Raw genomic sequence first — 11798 nt, 5'->3', positions numbered from 1 at the left:
TCATTTCAGGTCTGTTAAGTACCACCTGTTACCTGCTCATCTATCTCATGTAAAGAAACTCCTTGTGTTAGTGCATTGCTGTTCCTTAAGGCAGAACCTACTGGGTTAGTCTGGTTTCTAGTAACAGCCACACAAGCATGAGTATTCATGTGATTTCTGCCAAAACCCATGAAACTACCGAGGACAATGACTGGCACGGGTAGGTTCAGTCAGACATCTCAGTGTACCTGTTTGTTGTGTTCTTTGATTAAGTCAACTATCTCTAAAGCCTCCAGCTCTGAGGGATGAAAGCCACCCTCAGGGACCCTGTCACAGGGGGGCTCAAGGGCCAGAAGTGGTGTCTGTCATATGTTAGTGCCCGGTCTATGTGCAGCATCTGTGCCAATGTGGCTATACCCATGTACACGTGGGCATATCTGCATGGTATGAGCCTTCTGGTGACAGGTGCAGTTAAATGGGAATAGAGGTCCTTACGTCAGTAAGACTTACTTATTCCTGACACATAAGCACCTTTTTAAAGCTTCTGTTTTATAGACATTTCATAGAGAAATGGCTTAACTTTAACCGCTAAAGTTACACACGTACAAAAATGTGCGTAGAACAGCACTGAGTGGGAATGTAGCGAATTAACACATGGTGATTAAGGACATCCAGCTATAGAAAGGCTGATATTTTGGGGGAACAGAGGTCTCCTCTGGTTTTGCTGTGGGTTCTGATGAAAAATGTGTCATCGTGGAATAACCCCACTGACATGAGATCAGTAGGAAAGCCCTTTATTTTCTATCACTTCCCTCTTTCAAACCATATCTATCCATCAGTGTGGAAGGGAAAACACATCATAATGCTCTAAGACCTGAATTGGAAATGACAGGACAGATAATAGTGGAAGTCACAGAGATGAGTCAACACTGAAAGAAGTGGATGAACAATATGAACACCAGAAGATGTTCTGAACAGCTAGCACCAAAAAAAGATGTATTTTTACGCTGTGGAAAGAGAAGGAAGTATCAGGGGTGGGAAAGTAGGTTGAAATGAAACCTCAAAAAAGACATGTGAAGTCCAGGGCAAGTCAGGAAGTTAAAGGCATATGTGAGAACTTTAATCAAACTAAAAAGCAAGAAGTAGAAAGATATTGTTAAGTTAGCTTGAGTTAGAAAATCACTTCATAAAGAGAGAAAAATGAGAAGGTTTGCTTGTTGCAAAAACTGATATTTTCTGTGTCCCAACAGACATTGTAGGCCCCATTTTTATGAAAGCAAAAAAGTGTCAGTATCACACTTGTGTTAATTTTTTCTAATTTTATGGACATTTCATAAGAGTATTTCTGTGGAAAAATTAATTCATTTTAAATAGATGTCTAAGGTTTCTTTACTAAGATACCAATGTAATGTGCTGCAGTACTGTGGAATCAGTGGAAACTTGATTGTAATTTTACCCCTTATTCTCATTAATAATGCTCTAGAATAGCTTTGTTTTGGTTAATCATAGCTAGGTTTTGGTGCAGGAGTTTGTGAACACTTCTGTAGTTTTGAAGTACGTCTTGGTGGTAATGCTAAGCAAGTGGTTTGAATTATTTTTCTTTCTCTTCTTTCTTTCTTTCCTTTGTTTCTTTCTTTCAGGAAGACAGTATCATTATGACACTAAGGTTGAAGGAATTAGCAGTTCCTCAGCAAAAGGCCTACTAAGAAAACTGGAGTAACTTAAAACAGAAATATATGATAACCAGTGTTCTTTGGTTGCATCGCAGGGTATAAAGCACCCAAGGATGCCAAGGAGCCAAGAAAGAAATGGAGAGTCATGGCACTGGATAATCTGAGTCTGTGTCAGGGGAAATGGTTGAAAGCTGTGGATAGCAGCATCATTATCCTTCTCATGCCCCAAAATATGGATGACTTTATGGGTACAAATTAAGAGAACTTTTTTGGCCATCATACTTTAACAGCAATATTCAAAATAGGGGTCAGGGGAAGAAATGAAATTAAAGGAAGGGAAGGGCTCAGCTCTGACCTTGTTCTGGGGAGAGAGCAGATTCAGGTTTAGCATAAAGGGAAGAAAATGACGGTTGTAACTAATACGTGTTGTCTAGTTCATTGAGTCATCTGTGGGGATTCTCCACTGAACAGTGGCAGTGCCTACACTGTTAGTGTGGGAAAGGCCCTGGTTAGGACCAAGGTCCTCTATTACCCTCTCTCAGCTTACTGGCACTGCTGGAAACTTTCCAAAATAAAGGCCAGCTTTCAAGTTACTGGACTGAGGGATTTGCAGGGTTTGCTTTTAAGGCCCTTTCTGGTTTGAATACTACATTTCTCCCCAGCTGTGCTCTTCTCAAGAAAAAAAAAGAAGGGAGAGAAAGCAGTTAGTGGTACGAATTTCTCTGCAATGTATTTGGTTTAATATTTCTCAAGCTCTTCAATCATGTTACCTTGCTTCATGCTATGTTAGTCCCTGTCAGGTTAGTCAGTGGTGTGACAAAAAAGAGATTGTGAAAGGATGCTAAGCAGAGCTGACATGATGGAAATAGGAATCTGTTGCTGCATACCCACTACTCGCTAGCGTTATGGCAGAGACTGAAAATACATCCCATCACAGAGTTTGTGGCTGTTTTTTAGAGTAAAGCCTTAAATTATCTTCTTGGATCACAAAGGGTGCTGGACAGGAGTACATTCAGGGATGGTTGGACACCAAGACCAGCAACCCAAGGGAGCACGTACAAGCCCCTGGCCTCAGCTCCATGGAGGCTATTCTTGCCCAGAAAATTTTGATAGCAGGTGTAGGCTAAGGACAGCTAATAGAAGATCACAGGCTGAATTAATTGAATCCACTTGTCACCTTCATGATTTTAAGAAATGAGTGTTTTCAATTCATATCATCTTTAAGAAGGCTTCCCCTGACTAACTGCTGTCCATCCAGAAAGCCTTATATTTTATCTAAGGTGTCTGTGTTATAGCTGCACAGTTTAAAGCAATCTTGTGTATACTTGCTATTCAGAGAATGAGGCTATCTCTGCAAGCAGATAGGGAAACCTAAATAAGACAAAGTACCCAATGAATTTCTCTACTTACAGTCTACAGTGTTGTTTTTTTATTGCCCCATTGTGTCAGGAGTAACAAGTCTTTATTCATGTATTCTATTTTTTTCGTAGGATACTCTGGGTCTTTTTCTTGTTCCCACGGACATCTACAGAAAATACCCTCTTTGTTGGCACTTGCTGTGATCCCCTCATAAAAGAGTAAGTGCTAAGTCAATGGTGAAATGAGCCATGAAAAGTGAAACTCTGCTTTTAGTCTGGAAACAGTGTCTCTAGGTCAGATATATAAGCACAGCAGCAGAAGTTATCACTTGAACCTTTTTCTGATAAACACACCTGGGAAGTGTTTCTCAGCGGTGTGGTTTGTTAAGGATTTAGGCATGTAATTATTGTTATGTTGGGTGGCTGTTGGAGATGCAAATCCTTTATGAATCACTAAGAAAATGGAGTTTGGTCTGTCACATGCATCTTCCACTCTATCATCTAGGAATTTCTACAGGGAACATATTTGCTGTGCAATACATTGTACCCTGAGCAGTGTGCTGGGCTCCTCTGGTGCCGAGCTGGAAATTTAAAATGTTCCTCTTCTGCCCCAAGCAAAAAAGGTTTAACAAGATACTTAAAAGCTGATCATGGCAAGATAGGAGAGGTTTTATGACAACCAATGTTGACAAAAGGCAATACAAATTCATTTAGGAGGATTAAAAACCTGGGCAGAAATCAACATTGAGGTTTGGCTTGGGCAGACTTCTAAATCTGGGAAGAAAATAATCCAAAACTCATGTTGTGAAAAAGAGAAATCTAGGAAACGGTAATTGCTAAAGAGAGCCAGACGGGACAGGGAGATTAAGCTGGCAATGATAAGCAAAAGCAGAAACATAATGTTAAATTGTAAAGTGTTTGGAGGAGTGATAGGTCTGGGTCTTGATGGAGAGAAACAGTTGAGTTTAGGCCTGGCTAATACATGGTCACTACCTTCCTCAGCCAGCACCTGAGGCAATCCAGAGGGATTTACATGGGCCAAGACTAATGACAGGTCAATGCAAAACATTACACTGCTTTGATTATCAGCAGTAAACTGAGTCTTAGCAGAGTAAACCAGCCTGTACAGAGTTTCCTGGTGTGTAGGGAGACTATTAGCTGTGCCCAGACTAGTTCCTTTAGAACTAGCTAAAGAAAATAAAAGAAATAAGCATGAAGAGTTTGTTCTTATTTCTTTGAAACTTACTTATTTAAGCAAGGATGAGGACAACATATCTTGATGTCATCTGTAGTTATTTTATAATAGATTGAGTAGTCACTTTTGGTTTTGTTGAGGGCTATGTGGTTAGTTCTCTTGGATTTTCTTCAGGTTCTTTAGGTTTGGGGGATTTTGAGGGGACGAACACAGGTCTTCATATTTCCTTCCCCTTTCCAATCCTTCAGTGATGTTATGGGCCTGTGGGTGGGAAGCAGTTTCCAATTTTGTTCCTGCAGTCAGCTGTGGTTGCAGTGAATGCCCTCTGGAGATCTGGCTACATGATGCTCTCTGCACATTAGGCAGATAATTAACAATGATCATTTGTGACTTTAGTTATTTATATATGCAGAAGAACATACTGCAATGAGGATTTCTGGGCCCCTTGGAAAAACGTGACCCTAAAATTGTTAGCATTTATATTTCTTGTTCATAAAGTGTATTTGAAGTGAATCTGAAATCAAGAATGAAGTTCTAAAATTAGCTCATTGGGCCAGTTAAACTTGTTGGTCCCTTGCAGAATAATTCAATGTACTCTCCAGGAGGAGAGAGGAAATCGCATCTTGCTGAGGACAAGACAGACATCGCCCTGAAGTTTTTTTGAGAGGCGTAATCAAGAGCACAGCTTCAGTGAAGGGTAATGAATAAAGAGCACTTTGCACAATTACAGCTGCTCCTACCTCATGCTGGGGGCATTGTGATCACTGTGGTGGCAATCCTTTCTTCAGGAGACGTTCTTTCCACTGCGGTGCACAGCCCCAGTCACCTTCTGATGCCTTGATTTCTGCTGGGTGGATTTCCTGCACTGCAATGCCCACACAGATGAGTAGCATGTGGAGTCATTTTATCCCAAGCTGTGTGGTGGAAAAAGCCTCCTCTTGCATGTGTGCATGTCTCTTGCGTTGTAGGTTTGTCCTGGAAATTTACCTTAGCTCCCAATCCTCTAACCACTTAGACAAGGGGGCCTTATGCCATTGTGCACATACTTTTAGCATGTGTTTTCTTGTCCATCTGGTGAGAAAGATTAGAGCCCAGGCTGCTTTTGAAGCTGAGCTCTGACCTGCCCACTTTGCAGTAAGGATGCAGATAAAGTCAGGGGAAGGGCGCTCAGCTGTGGTATGTTCCAGCATGGTCCTATGAGTTATTGGGCATGGGTTTTCCTCAGGCAGTTCTCTTCTTTCTAAATGAGCATTTTATCTAGGAGGACTTTGAGGACTTTAGATATTTGTTTGGGGTTTTGGGATATCTCACAGCCCAGCTGCAAGTGTGGAGCATCAGAAGGTGCTGGGCTCTGGGTGAACCATAACTATAGTGTATATAAAATAGAGCTGACACCATCATGGACATATCAGACTACCCCCTTCCGTATGTGTTATCCATTACATACACATCTATTTATCTCTGAGACGCTCCAGGCAGATGTGGAAGTTCTTGGACCTAAAAGGAGCTTTTTCAGCATGCCTCTGAGAGCTGAACCCTTCAGTGGGTCCTGGCTTAACTTCTTCAGGAAAGAGCGTGGGTGCCTCAAGTCTGTGTTCAGTTGTGAAACTGGTGATACCAGGATTGCCTGGATAACCACTGTCCGGACAGACACTGTCCCAAGTGAAAAGCTTCCATGGCAAAGCCTCCCATATTTCTGTGGCTGCTTCAGCACCTTTCAGGGCACCAGGAGAAGCTTTCACAGAAGAATCAGACCTCACACCACTAATGGCACATCCAGAACTCCCCGTGCATGTCATGTCCAGGTCTCCTGCCCTGCTGTAAAGCGACTGTCCAAGCTCCTGCTCAGTCCTCCAAAAATTTTGTGACAGCACCATACCCAATCTCACAGGACAGATGTTCTGGGAATGACTGTAGCAAAAAGGCTGGGAAACAAAGAAAAAGGCTCTTGGAATCTTCTCCGGAGAATGTGAAGAAAATCTTTATCTTCAACAATTCACATTCCTACTTTTTCCTCATTCTTTGTTTGACAAATTGTTTTCTATTTACAGCCAGCACTTTTTAATGCATTCTCCCTCCCCCAGCCTACTGGGTTCCTATTTTATCCTTCTGACAATGTTACCATATGGTTCTATTATTCAGAGATTCCTAAACATGTATTGCAACAGTCCTGAAAAATAATTAGGTGCTGCTGTGGTGTAAAAGCACATCTGTGATCAATGGCTCCCTCTGGAAATTATGGGATAAAATGTCCCAAGACATTTTTCTATCTTTCTACTTTCCCCCCACCATTTTCTGTCCCTCCCTGTCCCCCAGAAAGTGTTACAATAAAGGAAAAAAGTCTGTGTCAACAGTTATTTTAATTTTCTTTCTTAAAAGCAATGCACAGTGTGATCGGTGGGTTTTGAGCTACAACTAGGGGAAGAGATCTCCAGGGAGAAAAAGATATATATTTAGACTCTGTACCTTTAGAATAGAACTTAATTCTGTGGTGATAACCAATGATTTACACCCTTTAATCCAAAAGTCCTCCTGTGCCCTGTGGGGAATACAACATATGTCCAGCAAATTGGTAACCATATGCTTTGGTGAACGTGCAGTCCCTCAGCCCTTCCCCTGCTCCTTGCCATTGATGGTTCCCTGCTACAGTGGTCTGATCTCACGATTTACTCTCCCTTTGTTGAAGGCTTTGTCAAGGGAAGGGTTCTTCTTGGATTCCTTTTAGTACTTCACTTTCTGTGTTTTTGAAAGGTTTCAGGCAGTTGTTTTTGCTGGAGAATTTTACAAGTGAATCAATGAGTAGAAGTTTTCTCAGCTCCTGATGAAAGAGGCAGGCATATCTCCCACAAGACTTTTTCTCCCAAGTGTGTATTGGGAAAATAAATGAAAATCAGTGTTATCAAAAACAAGTTTCACAGAGGCTTTTCAAAACCAATTTGCTCCCAAACCCTCTGTTTCACCCTATCATGATATCAGCCCTGTGGTACTGATGCTGAACCTGCACAGATGCAGTATTTGTAATGAAATAAGCCTTACTTGTCTCCTTGGCACATCATGAAATAGAAACAAAAAGGACACTGATACACGTTTTTCCCTCTTTGTGGCCACCTTTAAACAGAAATCATGCAATACAGCAGGAGCACTGGCTGGAAGATAAAACTAGTTCATGCAAAGGGGGACCAAGAGCGTTAGCCTGCCTCTGCCCTCCTCCAGCAGGAAAGATTATCCCAGATAAGCAACAGCAGGGTAATGTTCAACAAATTAGCTTGACTGATGAACCCTGAACTCTTGTCAGTATTAATGCCTGCTAAGTTAAGCAGGCACAGGCTTTATTATGAGGACTTATCCTCAGAGGCCCATGCAACATAACCTATTTTTTCTTACAGATACCATGTAGGAGGGGTCTGGGTCTTGTCCAAAGATCCCAACAGGCTTTTACAGATGGATTTTTTTTTTCTGAACCTGAACAAGCCATTGTACTGACAGCGACTGGAGGTGAGTGGCTTTGGTGGTGCCGTGGGTTGGGGTATCCTCTGCTAAGCGTTTTGCAATAAGGATGATCTTTGTTCTGTGTTTGCACCGTGGTGAGGAGCGTGGGGTGGCTCAGCCCAGGACTGGTCTTTCTAGGCACTGCTGCAATAGTGGTAATCCAGGCAAGCCCTGGACAGTCTTGATTACTCACCTGACAGCACGGTGTCTTAACAGTTCACATGCCTTTTCCACATTTACACACTTGTTTCCTCCCACTGCATACCCTCAGCCCGTCCCAAATTCAGACTTGAAAAACCGGTGTGCTGTCAGTCCTCTGTCAAAGGGTGCTTCTGGGAGAGCATGGTATTACTAAGGTTTACCAGCCCACTCTTCATCTCAGCAGCCAGGTACTACTTGGTCATTTCGTGGAGGTTTTCTCAGAGGGAGGTAAAAAAAAAAAATCTTCCAGAGTCTGCCATGGCGGTGGAGTCAGCCTGCTGCAAGAGCCTCAGTGCAAAGTAGGATTTATGGACTGTAGTTGACAGCTGGGTTGTCACAGAAGCGCGGGGCCAGGTGTGCTGTGGGGATGGCGTGCCTCCCTGGGTTTGAAAGGTGGGAAGACCCTCTTCTGTTCGTCCGGCCTTTCTTGCGAAGGCAGCCTCCTTTTTAGCACCAGCCTGTATCACAGTGAGCTACAGCAATGAAGGGAAGGCGGCACGGCGAGTCAGTGTGGTGCCACCAGCCAGAGATGATGGGAGAACCTGGGGCAATGGGTGCTAGCTGCTGGGGTTGGCGGGCTGGGAGACCCAAGGGGACACCACTGGGCAGCGAAAGCCTGGAATCGAGCTTTGGTTTAATGCATTTTAACGTGCTGAAGAATCATTTCACAGTTGAAGTCTTGAAGCAATTTGGGAAGTGGGGTGTGGGAGCAAATCACACACTCCTCTGACTCCTCTGTTGATTTCCTCTCTTACCCATTTATTAATGGGCATTTCTTTAAGCCACAGAGAAAAGCAGTTGCTAAAAAGGAAAAACACACCTTAAATATTTGCTGATACATATTTGAAAACCATCTGGAGTGAGTGGAGTAATTGGTGTCAGATGTGAACTCTCCTGGGATGTCAGCAAAGGGATGGGAAATGTCGGTGCTCTGGTTTACGGCTTGTCTGTGGGCTCCCAGTGCTTCCGAGGTACAAGAACAAAGATCAGCCTTTTCTTTGAGCTCCAGCATCTGCTGGAAGGGGCCTTAGAGATACAGTTCCCATGAGGAAGAGAATATTTGTCCTGTCACAATGTCAAATTCTCTTCCCCTCCTATTCCCAATTTGGTGTGGTACTTGCATATCTCCTTCCCCAGGGTACTTGCTTGGTTTCACTTGCCTAAAGGGCAGATTGGGAGACAAGAAATCAAGATTTTTATTCTTGCCTCTGCCAGAATATTCTTGTGACCTTGGGCAAACAGATTTCTGTGCAAGACTGAAATAATCTTTTATATAATGCAGGCAGTCATTCCCTATTTCAGAGCAGTACAGGGAAGTTTGTTTGGTTCACATCTATGAGATTCAGACCTGAGCTGAATTTACTTAGACTGGTTAGGGGAATCTGAGATTGAGACTTGAGTTCAATCTGTTCAGTTCATTTTTGAGATTCTTCTGGGGAGGCTGTTCAAACTGAATAGTCTTCCCAGCAGATAGGCTAAAATGTAAAATATCTATGTTTATTCTGGAGGAGTAACACCAATAATATATATATTTTAATTCTCCAGAAATGTGTAGACTTCAGTGGAAAAGCTATTTTTGTTACAGAAAAGGCTCAAAAAGAAAATATCCCTGGAAAGAGCTGCGCTGTGTTCGTTGAATATTGCTGCGTGTCTTTGCTTCTCATCTGCTAGCTGGAAAGGAGTGCCAAACAAAAGCCTTTTTGTCATGAAAATCACCCACCAACCTCTGCCAACTGTCAGTCAGAGAAACAATAAGTTTGAGAGCCAGATGTGCCACCCACCAAAAATGTGTATGTGAGCTTGGGTTAAAGGATGTAGAAAGAAATTTGCTCTCATAATAGTCCAGCACAACAGTGCAAAAGCAGTTCTGCCAGCACCGCTCCTCTCTCCCATCAAGGGAGTTGATGGGACCATCTGGCTTTCTCTGGGTTCAAGTTTTCATGGGCACAGTTCCCATCAACACCACAAAACGGAAATAATTTGTTCCCAGACCTGATTGCAACACAAGTTGTAATTGAGTCCTTGACTGTTACAGTCTAGATTGGGCCATAGGCTAATTTAGGATGAACCAAGAATATAGATGGGAACAAATATGACAGAGGAATGTCATAGGTTGAAACTAAATTTGGCCACAGCTCATAAATGAAAAATTAAAATCGCAAATCCCCAGGCAAGCACAAAGGGTTTTATGAGGCAGTTCTTGTTCACATGATGCAATCTCAAGGTTTAATGCCACCAGGAGTAATGACTTTTCACCACTTCCTTTCTCCTTCCTGATGTCAGCTGGTACGTTTGGGGACTGAGGAGTCCCCAATGACACTGCACCCTACACATGTGTCAGCACACCAGCTTCAAATGTCGGAGCTGAAACGACGGCAAGTGCGCTGGATTGAGTTGAAGGTGCAGTTGAAAGGGACCATCCAAGAAAGCAGCTGGTTGCTTTCGGTGTGTCCTGGAATCATAGGAATAGCATAATTTGATACTGATGCTGCAGTTATTTGGGACAGACTTCAGGCTATTCAAATCAGTGGTCTGCTCAGCAAGCCCAAAATTACAGTACGACATGCTTAGTTTGCCTGAATGGACAAGGAAAGGGAATAACCAGCTTTAGACGCAGCGACAGTCAGTTACAGCACCAGAGCAGGTTTAACAGAGTAGAGCATCAATGGGGGCATCTCCAGTGGCTTTTTACTGGAACAGTGATGATTTTGAAGCAGGAAAAATATTTCACAATAGAAGTAATTCCCTTTTACCCCTAAGTAAATATGTATGCCATAAATAATGTTATAGGTATTATGTAATGCTGGGGGGGGGGGTGTCTCTGGTGGCTGGCATACATTGAGCTCAGGATTCCTGCTATCCAGTAATTTCCAAATGCTTTGTTTGGCACATCAAATCACAGGCCTCCCTGCAAGGTGCTCAACTGACCCAGCCTCGTGTCCTGTACCCCCCCTGTAGCAGGGGGATGAGGTACTAGTGTAACTACGCTGCTTAGGTGTGTGGGTTGCTTCTGTTTTGTTTTTAACCAGGACGGTTGTAAAGCTTCCTGCAACTATGCTGCTGTTCTAGTAATAGGAATTTTTTATATAACATAATGCTTATTCCCTTCCCTCTCTGCAAACTGTGCCTCTCTACTGGGTACAGGTGGGACTCCACCAGCCGTACTGGGGGGCCGGTTAACACAAAGTATTATCTCCCTGCGTAGGGGTGCCCCGGGTACTTATTAGGATTCTCAGCCATCACAGCGTTCGGTTGTACTTTTACCATATATAGCCAAGAAAGACTTGCTGATAAAATCCCTTTCTCAAGGACTGCACTTAGAAGCCATGTATGTAGGCTGCAGCTTTAACTGCATCATCTTTGTTTTTCGTTCCATTACCCATAGATATCAGATACATTCAAATCCTCTCCTACTTTCCAAAAAACATTGATCAAAACAGTTCTGTGAGGCTAAGCTGGCCATTGCCCAAAAATATTATATAAGAGCTGTACAGCTACTGACAAAAACAGCAGAGCATCTCCATCAAGCCCATAACAAGCTACAGACTTATATTTCCTCCCTCTCTCCCTCTGCAACTCCTCTCTGCCTCAAAAGAAATTTCTCAATTTTTCCCGATGATGGAGCAATAATATAGTACTCTTTACAAAGCCAAAAAACTGCTCATGTTCCACTATAGCACAAAAGGCTGCAAACCCGGCTTTCAAAAGATAATAATGCTTTAGTGCAGCTACATACACAAAAAAATTGTTTGAGGGAAGCAAGATACCAAAATTAGAAATTCAATGCCGGAAACCAGCATGCATTTCCTGTCACTGTGATGTTATTATATAGAAAAGGCTGCTGCCGGGCCAACTCTTCTGTATCTCTCTTTGCTAAATAGAGAGAATCTACCCAAATATCAG

At 42.8% G+C, this 11798-nt stretch overlaps 1 protein-coding gene and 2 long non-coding RNA genes across 17 annotated transcripts in view; 2 read left to right on the top strand and 1 right to left on the bottom strand.

The window, feature by feature from the left end:
- The window catches only part of LOC115348056, a 96690-nt gene that overhangs the window by 20453 nt on the left and 64439 nt on the right, over positions 1-11798 (top strand). The gene's annotated exons all lie outside the window — the stretch shown is intronic.
- On the bottom strand, positions 2323-5665 carry LOC121233629. Its single transcript, XR_005933530.1, has 2 exons — positions 4946-5665; positions 2323-4854 (listed from the first exon to the last, which is right to left on the bottom strand). It is a non-coding gene; the product is annotated as an uncharacterized LOC121233629 (long non-coding RNA).
- Positions 3147-6522, top strand: LOC121233628. Its single transcript, XR_005933529.1, has 3 exons — positions 3147-3229; positions 4786-4902; positions 5672-6522. It is a non-coding gene; the product is annotated as an uncharacterized LOC121233628 (long non-coding RNA).

This window comes from Aquila chrysaetos, chromosome 11, assembly GCF_900496995.4.
Source record: "Aquila chrysaetos chrysaetos chromosome 11, bAquChr1.4, whole genome shotgun sequence".
Lineage (NCBI taxonomy): Eukaryota > Metazoa > Chordata > Aves > Accipitriformes > Accipitridae > Aquila > Aquila chrysaetos.
Note: the sequence above shows the minus strand (reverse complement) of the source record. Positions and strands in the feature narration are given on the sequence as shown.